Source organism: Lepidochelys olivacea, assembly GCF_965140295.1.
Source record: "Lepidochelys olivacea isolate rLepOli2 genome assembly, chromosome: 1".
Classification (NCBI taxonomy): domain Eukaryota; kingdom Metazoa; phylum Chordata; order Testudines; family Cheloniidae; genus Lepidochelys; species Lepidochelys olivacea.
This window is the reverse complement of record NC_140411.1, coordinates 27,715,080-27,727,347: the sequence shown is the minus strand read 5'-3', so window position 1 is coordinate 27,727,347 and position 12,268 is coordinate 27,715,080. Positions and strand designations below refer to the sequence as shown.

Here is a 12,268-nt window from a genome sequence, read left to right as displayed (position 1 = left end):
AGCTTCTAGCAGGCTTGATCTTATGAAAGTGGAATCTTGGCCAATCTGCTTGAGAATGCTGGACAAAGGACAGAGGGTAAGCCATCCTATAGGATACAAGGAGGTAAATGAGGTACATTTAGGCTCTAGAAAGTGTGGAATGATTGTTTTATATGTAACCATTTGTTTCCAATATTCTTACTTATTATCACTTGAATCTCTGTTCTTTGATAATAAACTTATTCTTGTTTTCCCTATAAAAACTCTAAGTGGAGTGTGTGGAGCGGAGTGATGATCCTGAGGTGAAACCAGTAAGCTGGTGTGTAATTTTCCTTTGGAAGTAGAGAATCAGAGAGTTCTGTAAGTGCTCAGTGGAACAGGGGCTGGGCACTCCATAGGGTCACCTGGAGAACTTGGAGGTTGATATGTACATATCGCTAACCTCTACAGAGAGAGCAAGGCCTCGAAGGTGGTGCTTCTGTTGCCAAAGGCTGGTGGAGTCAAGAACCGAGCCATAGCAGGCACAAACAAGACTTCCTCACACTAATGGCAGGTGGTAGCGAGGTGCCTCACATAACCCTGGTATCCTTGGTTAGTGCCATATTATAGTTTGGAAGAATTCTGCTGAAAAGCTTCAGCTGAAATGCTGCTTCACTAGTTTTCAGTAGATTCTCAGCAGGGTTGGCAGGAGGGATAACATATGTAGCATACCTGCCACTCCCCCAGTTTATGTGTGGCTCTCTCTAGGAGCTGGGATGAGTGCCACATATGCAGGAGTAAATCCACACACAGATCACGGAGTCATTTCCAGTCCTGAATATGGACCTCAGACCTAGTCCCTGTGATTCGAACAAACATCTCAAAAAGTGTAAAATTGTTTTAAGGCCTGACAAACCCTGCCCCACATATTTATAAATGATTTTATTAACATTAGAGTATTGCAAAGTCCCAGCTAGAACTCCGATAACACAGACAGTTGAGTTCAGTTAAAAAATAATGACTGGTCTACAGATTAAAATACTAAAACATATTTCAGAGTGGCAGCCGTGTTAGTCTGTATTCGCAAAAAGAAAAGGAGGACTTGTGGCACCTTAGAGACTAACCCATTTATTTGAGCATCAGCTTCCGTGAGCTACAGCTCACTGCATCGGATGCTCCGTTGAAGTGAGCTGTAGCTCACGGAAGCTGATGCTCAAATAAATTGGTTAGTCTCTAAGTTGCCACAAGTCCTCCTGTTCTTTTTGGTAAAATGTATTTGTAGTTCTAACAAAATACAGACTCTTCCACAACACACCTAGAGCTAGCCAACACCTTGAAAAATTAGGACAAAACATCCAAAAGAGCTTTTCAGCACTACAGGTTATTCCCTAACCAGGACTGGATGGATTGCACAATAAAATGTCAACATCAAAACAATATCAAAAAAATAATTACAGACAGTGTTAGTGTTGTAAGCTGATAAAAACCAGATGGTCTTTTGTATTTATGGTTTGCCTTGTGCATACAAATGCTTTTGGGATCTAATTAATCTCCTACAAAACTCAAACTGGGTAATTACTATCATTATCCCCTTTTCAAATAAATCTGAAGTCTAAACTGCAATTAAGTTTTTTATCTTACAATTCATATCAGAGATTTTAAGAATTGTTCTTTTCACAAAATTTCTTTCAGTGACTGATGTAAATAAAGTGCAAAAACTTAAAATACAATTTTAAAAAAGGAGCCTTTCTCTATAAGGGAGTATTGGCAGTATGACTCTAAGTGCTTTCCAAATAAGTGAGACATTAGTGGTGGATACACCTGATTCTGCTATCATTACTCATGTTGAGTGGTACTTTATTCCAACTGGTAAAATCCAGAATCAGGTCATAATTAAGGTTCAGTTTTTAAGCTCTATAAGGGAAAGCAGCTGAAGAATTTATATGGAGAGCCATATAACTACCCATATACACAATGCGATAATCTTTTACAAGATATGAAGTGGCAGTGATTGTAATTAACTTTTGACTCTGCCCCAATAGGCAACACACGGGTTGATGATGGGCTATGAAAGAGTGCAGTGCAAATAATAAGCAAAGAATGTCATTTTTATTGGTTTCTTGCCCTCAGGACAGCTAATCACATGACAAAGGTATCATTGTAATAATGTGAACCAGTGAACTCATTTAATGGAGAATTAATCAAAATCTGTCCAAAAATAGATAGTAGATAAGATGACAATGTTACAAGTTAATTACACTCCCCTGACCCAGATAAATTATTATAGATTACCGAGGGGTCAGAATCCTTCGTTATGCAAGGCAAAAAAGCAGCAAGTGGTAATCATCCGAAACAGTTGTTCCGGCCACTAAGGTGACCAGACATTTTCAGGGACCCAAAGCATTCTGGTTTTGCTGCTGAAATGTATATGATTTACCCCTCTGCTTCTGTAAAGACCGTTTGCAATCTGAACACTGAAATCAACCAGAACACTGAGCTAAAGTGATACCATATGATTAATTTTATTATGGCCTTTCTTGTAACATTAACCATTGTTGTAATGGTTTCCCAAGCTGTGTTCTTGTGAGTGTTCTCCTCCCACTTCTGCCCAACCACCTCCACCGCTATTTTGAGGGCCTACACTTGGAATTTGTTTTTATTTTGTTGATGTGCGGGAGACTTCTTTTAAATAATATTTATTATCTGTTAAGTTCTGATTTAAATAACTTTTTTTTTAAAAAAGTCTTTGATCATTTGTGCTATTGCCACATTCGATTAAAATATACACCGAACTCAATTATAAATGCGGGTTTTTTTTCCCCAATGTCACTAGTAGAGTAAGATATCTTATTTGAATTTAACGCAACTGCCACAGGCAAAAACAAAATACTGAAAATTAAGTCCCTCATCATGCAAACAGTCAAAGCAGGTAAATCACTTTATTGACATGAATAACCCCACTGACTTCAACTCATGCTTAAGGGTAGTTAAGCTCTGGAGTAGGCTTCCAAGGGAGGCTGTGGAATCCCCAGCACTGGAGGTTTCGCAGAACTGGTTGGAGAAACACCAGTCATGGATGGTCCTGGTTTACTTGGTCCTGCACCTGTGCATTGGTCTGGACTTAATGACTTTTTGAGGTCCTTTCCAGCCCTACAATCCTATGATTTCTATGTGCTTATGTATAATCCGTGGATACAACTGTATTTGTATGGAAGCTTTTCCTTAGTGGCGTAAAATGTTTGACACTGCCAAACAAAATTGCTTTAGTGTTAACAAGGAAAAGTTAATTAGACTTTTAGTACTGTAACAAAGTTATTGGGATTTTTTTCTTTTTCTTTCTTTTTTTGTTTTAATGCATACAGCCCATATTTTTTCAAATATAAGAGTCCCTAAATCCATGTTTAAGGCATCTAAAGATGAGATTTTTGAAAGCACTTTGGTGACTTAGGGGTACAAGTACCTTTGACCTCAAACTACAGACCCTGAGGAAGGAGTACAGCCTGGTCAAAGCATTTCAGCTTTCTTGGCATGTGAGAATTCAATTTTGGATGGGGCGTTGATACAACCATAGTCTAGGCTATTTGCTTATCAATGTTGTGGTTTAGTTTGTTGTTGTTTTCACAGTAAGGATGTTAATGAGGCCCCGAACTTATCTTTGTCAGCACAGATGAGCATTTTAGGCGTGAAACGTCTTAGCAGAAAAAAGAAACTATATCAGATATAATAAAGCAATAAAATAAGGCTAAAAATAAATAGCAATAATTACAATGACCCAAGGACTCAGAATCTCTGACCTTAGCAGGCAACGTCCCGCATTTTCAGAGCGGCAACAGAAACTCCTTATATGCATCAAGAGGTCTTTTCAGCCATTGTGAGACAAATACATCATGCGTGTGTCATATACAGTAGCTAATTTGCTGATCCACAATTAAGAAATACAGCACATCAAAATCCAGCCCTGTCATAGCTTCTGTCTACCTGTGCATTGTGTTGCTTGTTTGCTTGATGTTTTTGGTAGGTGAGAGAATTTCATTCTACATGAAAAGGATTTCTGGTTATTGGAAGTTTATAGCCGAAACTCTTTTTTGTAACATCAAACTCAATTGTCCTGATAGTGGCATAGCTTGCAGCCGGCAGTACAGTTGTGCTATGTCCAGAACAATAATTGACCTGACAGTCCATTTTTTAACTGGGGTTGAAATATCAAAATGGTTCAGCTATTAACGCTGATGCTGCAGCATTCTGCCAGCTTGCCCGCTTTTTTGGATGACAAGCGGATTTGTGATCACACCATCATTAACGAGGGCCACAGCTGCTGCAAGAAATTGCCTTGGTCATGGATTCAGGAAGTTGTGCTTCAGAAAATAATACAGCACAAGAGGGAAAAATGGGTCAAAAAGACAAGAGTCAGAACAAGGAATGACACGTGCTCCTGCTTCAAAGATCAGAGCATTACCAGTTTCATAGATTCAGTAATCTAAGTCCCTGCCTTAACTCTCCATTCAAACTCCCGCTGGTGCTGAACTTTGGATAAATAGATATCCAGAACTGGAGCATTAAACGTACACACCTCTCATATGGCTTCATTTAACTTAATAATAAAGATTACATTTAAATGGTACTTTTCACCTTGAAGGGTCCAGAAGTGCGTTTAGGCCTTGAACTGGGAAAACAGCAGACATGCTAAAGTCCATCCATAGTCAGCAAAGCACATGCTTAACTTCAAGTGTTTCCCAAAGCGCTTTCTGAAGTGTGGCTTAGACAGACAGATAGATGCAAATAGGAGTAGCTATTACTGATTGTGGTAGTTCTCTTATTAAGGGGTGATCACACAAAGAGCATGTTACATATGCTATGTAGGATATCAGCAGGTTCCTGGATCAAACTTAAGGAGTCGTGCTTAATCTTCTAAAGCCATACATGGGTTAGATCCCAATTGCTTGAGATACCACTTCTCTCCCTGTATGGTACTTCAATTACAATCATCTGAAGCAACTGTGATCAGCTGAGATGCGCTAGCTAAAACCCTACTTGCTCCTCATTCAGACCAGTGGAGGGCTTGCTGGCCATGTGTTCTTGGATAAGGGGTCTGCAACCAAGAAATTCACATCCCCTTATTCCCCTTAGTCCAGGGGTCAGAAACCTATGGCATGCGTGCCAAAGGCAGCACACAAGCTGCTTTTCAGTGGCACTCTGCTGCCGGCTGGGATTCTGTCCGCCGGCCCCCTGCCAGCCGGGGTTCCAGCCACAGGCCCCGCTCAGCCCACTGCCAGCCTGGGATACCAGCCACTGGCCTCGCTCAACCGGCTCCCTTTCTGGATGAACGGAATCTTTCCCTCCCCAAAGAAGATAATCTACTTACAGACAATGGAAAACTCAGCAAACAAAAGCAAGGGCAAGGATCACACTAAACTGATAAGATCTGCATTTTAACTTAAATTTTAAATGAAGCTTCTGAAACATTTTAAAAACCTTATATACTTTACATACAACAATAGTTTAGTTATAGAAGATAGACTTATATAGAGAGACCTTCTAAAAACATTAAAATATATTACTGGCACGCGAAACCTTAAATTACCGTGAATAAAGAAAGACTTGGCACACCACTTCTGAAAGGTTGCCAACCCCTGTCTTAGTCTATCGGAACCGGGATATGGTGATATTCAGGACATGCTATAAGTTTTGCCTGTTTCCCTAAGGCTTTCAGGGTTTTTCCCCTTTTCTTTTTTTAAGAGCTTCCCCGCCTTTTTTTAACATGTCTTTGATTACTGCTTTTGTAATGCACCTAGAGAACTTATGACCAGCACAACTGGGAGAAAAAACTAGGAATCCTTCCAAATAAAAGTAGCTATGTAGTTTATCCATAATAATCCTAGATCATTATTGTAATTATTAATACATGTATGTATTATCAACAATATCACCTACCAATTTAGAAGTAATGAGGAATACTGTGACCAATTAAAAAATAAATAAATAGGAACTTTTAGAAAGGCAACATGTAATTACCCGCAAGATACAAAAGACACTTCAGCAACCCTTTTCCTGCAAAACATAACACGAGATCTTTAATGATCATGTGTGAACAGGACCTTAAGTATAAGTTTAATCTAAACTGGAGAAGTGGGGACGGAATCTGATGGATCCTATTCGCTTGTTCCCTTAATTATTATTATTTATATTAGCATAGTACCTAGGAGCCCAGTGTGCAAGAAATTACCAGATGTTAATATTTTCCATCTGCTTGACAGTGCTGACTGACTGTTATGACAAGGAGCAGAATCAATGCATGGACTAAATAAGGAAGTATGATTTACTCCTTCTCATAACACAAGTACTAGGGGGTCACCAAATTAAATTAATAGGCAGCAGGTTTAAAACAAGCAAAAGGAAATATTTCTTCACACAATGCACAGTCAACCTGTGGAACTCTATGCCAGATGATGTTGTGAAAGCCAAAACTATAGTAGGGTACACAAATTCATGGAGGATAGGTCCATCAATGGCTATTAGCCAGGATGGGCAGGGATGGCGTCCCTAGCCTCTGTTTGCCAGAAACTGGGAATGGGCGACGGGGGATGGATCACTAGATGATTTCCTGTTCTGTTCATTCCCTCTGGGGCATCTGGCATTGGCCACTGTCAGAAGACAGGATACTAGGCTAGATGGACTTTTAGTCTAACCCAGTATGGCCGTTCTTATAGTCTTATGACTATTGGCTATAGTAACTCTTTAGGAAAAACTTGGTCTTATGTTCCACAGTAATGATACAATTACAGGGACTGATGGAGTTTGTGACGATGAAAGGTGGCTACCCTGAGAGGACTTACATTATAGTTGCTTCTTAACAAATTGTAGGTGGCAAACTTCAGACAACTAGAACGTGTTCAGGGTGCCACAGAAACTGGCCTAAGATATAGTGCATTCTATAAACACACACAGTATCTCCTAGAAAAAACTTGGTTTCATTCACTAATACTTTCTGAGTTTGAATATATGGCAACTGAGGCTCAGAGCACTAGAGCTTCAAACATGAAAAAATTAATATGATCAGATATTCACCCAAGAAATGCTGAAAGACTTCCACTTTTCTTGAAAGTCTTTAGTGTCTACGGTGTCATAAGAATGTGCCAGGGAATGCAGGTTCTTAGTGGTTTCATCATCTTATGACAATGACAACTTGAGTTCCTTTGTTCACATGTGAGAGTGTATGCTTGTGTTTAACAGTATTTTTTTAATTAGTTCTCAACAAGTGTAAGACAATGGAGCCTCACAGTTACAAGGCTTAGAAACAGATATAATTATGAAAATATGAACTGTACTCTAGAGAACAGGGAGCAGACCAGGTCCTGACCCAAGGAGCTTACAGTCTGATAGAATGAACACTGCTATCCAAGAACAGCATTAATTATAGCACTTACACTTAGTGCATTTTGTCACAAAGCTAATGCTCTTCTGAGGAGGATTTTCTTCACTAAGCATCAAGAGTTTCACCAATGTTTATGCAATACACATACTGTATCAGAGACCTCTTTTAAATTCAGCTAAACAGCTAAGTCCCATCTGAAACAACAGTCTTAACATTTAAAGGGTTTAGTAGTTGCCAGCTGAACAAATCCCACCTAGGTATCTGAATTCAGAATGTGGGTGATGTTAGAAAGGACAAGGATTGAATATGTATGGACATCTATCTAACTATGGTACTTGTATATCACCCATTGCTGTAGTATCTGAGATCTTCACAATCTTTTTTATGTATTTATCCACAGAAGTACTACTATTCCCATATTACAGATGGAGAACTGGGCACAGAGAGGTCAAGTGACTTGCTCAGGGTCACACAGGAAGTCTGGCAAAGCAGGGAATGGAATCCAGGCCTCCCAAATCCTAGACTTGTGGCCTAAAAACTGGATCATTCTTCCTCTTCAATCTACATGCGTCTTCTTATTCGAGGTTGTTTCTCTCCTGGACAGGGCTGAGGCCCATTGACAATGCAATGTGGGAAAGCTCGCTCTGTTGCTGCCTGTGTTGTACATTTTCTATGGATTTACAGAAGGCTTCATTACCCAGGAATGCCAATCTGGCACCTATTAAAAGTGTTACATACTCACTCAAAATAAAACAAACTGAATCCAGTGTTAGAAGAACTGTCCACTGCCAAGAACAGAAGCAACAAAAATGCATGGGATATTCATGAAAACTGCCTCCTCCACTCCAGTGACAACATATTCTTTTGAAGGGATAATTCACAATTATCTTCCCCCATTGCTTAAAAACTTTTAGCTATAATTTGTGCAGCCAAGACCACTTAACTTTCCTTGGAATGATTCATGCCAAGTAAAAAAGCAACTGCAGCTTTTATAGCAAAGAGGGGCATAATCATCTGGTTCACTGCTGCCTCCTATAACACAAGCTCACAATCATCCACCCCACCCTAAAAAACACCTTACCCACAAAAAACAACATATACACACACAGAGTCTCTGCTTACAAGTGCTACTATAAAAATTAACATACTATGCTCGTTCAATGGAAAATCCCACAAAGGTTATCAGTGTTGATCTTATTGATGTTGTCATTTTTAATGCTGCATTGATTTTGTTTTTGCTGTAATTGTGATAGTCTTTGCTTGATGATAATTCTTTACGAATGCCCATAAGAGGCAGAACAACTACTGTAGAACAGCCAAAATAAAATGTGTTCAGTTTCTACATCTAATAGACCATTTTTCTTTTTTGTCTGCAGCTAATAAGGTGATGATAATCTCATAAAAATTGGTGGTAAACAAAAGCCTTTGCAATTCCAAGTTAAATTTTATTTGAGAAGGGAGTTAAGAATCACATTCATTATTACTTTTTGAACAAAGAACTGGGGAGCAACCATAAGCCCTCTTCACAATTGACTGTCACAATGTAATATTAAGTCTTTCATTCTCCCCAACGTTTCATATGGTACAGAGGGCAATGTAGCAACAGAATAATCCTCTGGAGTTTTGTTCTTAGCTGCTATTTGCTCCTGTGCATAATTTACTTACACTGAAAATAACATAGACACTTCCTCCTGAAAGATTTGTTTGGGATTGTAAAAGGGTAACATTTACAAAAGCTGTAATCATCACTTAATGCACATATTGCTATTATTAATTATGTCCAGAGATAACAAAAGTGAACAATAAGCATCAGCTTGAAATTTGCTTTAGAAAAGACAGTAGCAGCAAGCAGCACAGTAGTGGCTGAGCTAAACAGCAGCTCCGCTTCCACAAAGTTAACCATGTCACGTGTTAGACAGAAAGCTGCAGGCACTCCTGGATTTCAAGTATTGGACAAATTGCTTCAAAATGCTTCAGGGTCAAAAAAATCCTTTAAAATAAATTCATCCTAGCTTGGAACTTAAAATTTCTTTCATGCTGCATACAGACAACCACGAAGCAATGCTGAAGTCATGCTATATATAGACATAATGGAGTGCTAGAATCCTACAGCACTGCAGATCATTTTACAATATGGTATGTTTTGCTTTATTATGCTTTTTGGCTTTCTGCTTTGGTTGAGGCCCATTTATACATTCTCTAGTCACTATTTCACCTGTTTCCTGGTACACTTCTCACTTCCTACCTCCCATCATAACCCATCTCTCTCTCTCTCTCTCGCTCTCTTTTTTTTAAGCTAGGGAATCATTCCAGGAACGAACAATTAATTTAACCCTCACCGCCACCCGCACAGACACAAAAAGCTGGCACAATGTTGCTGCGAAACCGTGTGTGATCAGAATCTGTATCTTTACATTTCATCATCATGTTCCTAGTATGCCTCTGGCATTTAGGGCAATGACAAAGCTCCTCCACTCCTGTCTGTTTCTGGCAAGTCTTTCAATGGTTCCCCAGCTGTGCCCCAGGTTTTTCAGCTCGGCTTCCGCAGCTCTTTGCCATGTTGTTTTCGGGCAGCCTCGTTTTCGCTTGCCGTCAGGTGTCCATCTTATTGCTACTCTGGTGATGAAATCAGTTTCCATCCAAAGCACATGACCGATCCATCTCCAACGCCTTCTGGCAATGATGGCGCTCAGATCCTCTTGGCTGCACTGTGTCAGTAGATCTTGGTTTGAGATTGTTCTGGGCCAAAAGATACGGAGGATTTTTCTGAGGCAGGCTGTATGGAATGAAGACAGTTTGGACATGTCATACTTTCTCATTCCCCAGCATTCTGCTCTATAAAGTAGTGTTGAAAGTACGCAGCTCTGATGCATCTTGAGTTTGGTGTAGGTGTTGTATGTTGATGATTTCCAGACTATATTTAAGCTCCTGAAGGTGTTCCTGGCTTTACTGATTTTGTTCCGGATGTCCTGGCTTGTTCCACCGTCCTGGCTGATGGTGCTGCCCAAGTATGTGACTGTTTCTACATTGGTGAGAACATAATCCTCTATCCTTACTCGTGATGGTGAGGCTATATTAAAGGTCATGATATTTGTCTTATTGCGGTTGATTTTCAGTCTAATTTGCTGGCTGAATGCATTGAGTTGAGTTGTTTTTTCTTGTATATTGTGTTCGGTTCGTGATAGGAGAGCGACATCATCTGTGAAGTCCAGGTTTTCAAGGGATGGGAAGAGTGTCTATTTAATGCCTCTTGGCATGTCTTCTGTTGTACGCTGCATTACCCAGTCGATGGCAATGTTGAAGAGGATTTACATTTAGGACCTGCATAATAATACAGGAATTGCCCTACTGGATCAGAATCAAGGTCCATCTAGTCCACGCATATTGTCTCCAACAGTGACCAGTATCAGCTGTTTCTGTAGGAGTTGTAAGCAATCACAAAGATCATCCACAATAGAAGTTTTTTCATAACCTCCACCCATTAGTCGTTGGCTTATGCCCTGAAGCATAAGAGTTTAAAGCTCTAGTAAATATCTTACCCCCTCTAATGCAACTGTAGTTAATCTCATTAAAAACACAACTGTCTAATCCTTTTTAATACTATTAAGTTCAATACCTTGTGGCATTGAGTTGCACAGATTTTTTATTTAGTGTTGTTTTTAATTCCCATAGTTTGTTGCTTGACAAAATAATAATAATAAATCCCTATGTGGTTTGATCTTGTGAGACTCTGAGCACCTCCAGTGATGTGCTGAACTCCTCAGCTTTGGTGGAAAGGCCCCCACAGCACCTTATAGATGATACTTAGCACCTTTCATAAGATCAGAACTGATGGTGGAATAAAGACTACACTGAGCAACTATTATCCCCTACTTGTGTTTCCATGTTCCCCAAATCTCTATTAAATACGCATGTGAATAAAACTTCTAGCACTACAGTTCATAGAACATATTTCAACATTTAAAGTATTAACAACTTTAGTTCCTCTCCTTCCATGCCCCACCCCCCAACAGAGCAGCAATTTAAGACCATGCAGCAGACCCCATTGATTTGATTCACACTGAAAATATGCTATTTCAAAACAAAAATGATGAGCTCACTTTCTGAACTGACAAACAGATTGTAACTAACTGTGATGAAATATTTAATACCCCAGGTTCTTTGCAGTTCACTTTTAAAGTCACTGACTCCTTTGAGAAAACTGTGGAAAACATTCTAACATATTCTGCTGATACAGTATATATTCTGGGTTGGTTTTTGTCTTCTTCTGTTTTCATTACGAAGGAAGTTAGCATGAAAAATAGATTGTTGTTGCATAGAAAGTCATCTGCCTCTGTTGCTTAGCCTTCACCTGCAGCCACGAGCATGTGCTTGTGACTTCATAATCACCTCCACAACAATTTACAGTAGAAGCCCTATTTTGCAAACTAATTGGGGATTGAGGAGTTCATCAAGGTGAACATTTCAAAATTACAGTAGGAATGCTGCATAAGCTGCAGTATGGTGCACAGCATCATTTTCTTCCTGTCCTTCAAAGAACTGCAAATATATTTCCAAGACGCTGAAGGCATTTGGAATGGAAAAGATGTTGAGCTGGTTCTTCATCAACATCACTTTCATTGTGGTGGGCGGAGGGGGGGGTTCCTAGGGAAAAATGTTTCTTATAACTGGTTATTTGTAAGATTGATGCTCATAAAAATCAATGTTCTAGGGTATCATGATATTAGAAACAGAAGATTATCGACTTCCAGTGAGGAATAAACAGAACAGGAGCAGATGAGTTCCAAAGCAACAGTGACCATTTTTCATATACATGTTCCTACAGGAACAAAAGAACAAACAAGAGATGTAAATACACGACAATTTTATTTTGTAAGGCATCTTTCTCACACACAGACACCACAGCTGCACAGAATTAAACAGTACAGTCCTAAGTGA

The 12,268-nt window shown here is 39.5% G+C and overlaps 1 protein-coding gene across 1 annotated transcript in view; it reads right to left on the bottom strand.

The window, feature by feature from the left end:
* The window catches only part of FAT3 (FAT atypical cadherin 3), a 561,724-nt gene that overhangs the window by 239,274 nt on the left and 310,182 nt on the right, over positions 1–12,268 (bottom strand). The gene's annotated exons all lie outside the window — the stretch shown is intronic.